The sequence below is a fragment of the Etheostoma spectabile genome, unplaced genomic scaffold (genome assembly GCF_008692095.1).
Source record: "Etheostoma spectabile isolate EspeVRDwgs_2016 unplaced genomic scaffold, UIUC_Espe_1.0 scaffold285, whole genome shotgun sequence".
Lineage (NCBI taxonomy): Eukaryota > Metazoa > Chordata > Actinopteri > Perciformes > Percidae > Etheostoma > Etheostoma spectabile.
This window is the reverse complement of record NW_022605579.1, coordinates 902,602-902,856: the sequence shown is the minus strand read 5'-3', so window position 1 is coordinate 902,856 and position 255 is coordinate 902,602. Positions and strand designations below refer to the sequence as shown.

At 49.8% G+C, this 255-nt stretch overlaps 1 long non-coding RNA gene across 1 annotated transcript in view; it reads right to left on the bottom strand.

Annotated features, from left to right (window-relative positions):
* Positions 1–255, bottom strand: part of LOC116686024 (uncharacterized) — a 22,029-nt gene that overhangs the window by 21,404 nt on the left and 370 nt on the right. The window lies entirely within an intron of this gene.

Here is a 255-nt window from a genome sequence, read left to right as displayed (position 1 = left end):
AAAGCTCAGATGAGCTGATCTGGAATCTTGCTCCTCACTGAAAATCTCACTGCACACAATTGGATGACACCCCGACCAATCACAACAACACACAGGGTGACGTCTCCAGAGCCACGCACGCTTAGCTACCAGTGGAGCTAACTGGTAGATTAAACTGTCGTCGTCTGTTTAGCTCGCCTCTGGTTCGCCTACATCAGACACGCCGATGTGATTGGTGCAGCTCGACTACAAGGGCATAGTTAATGAGCAGCATTA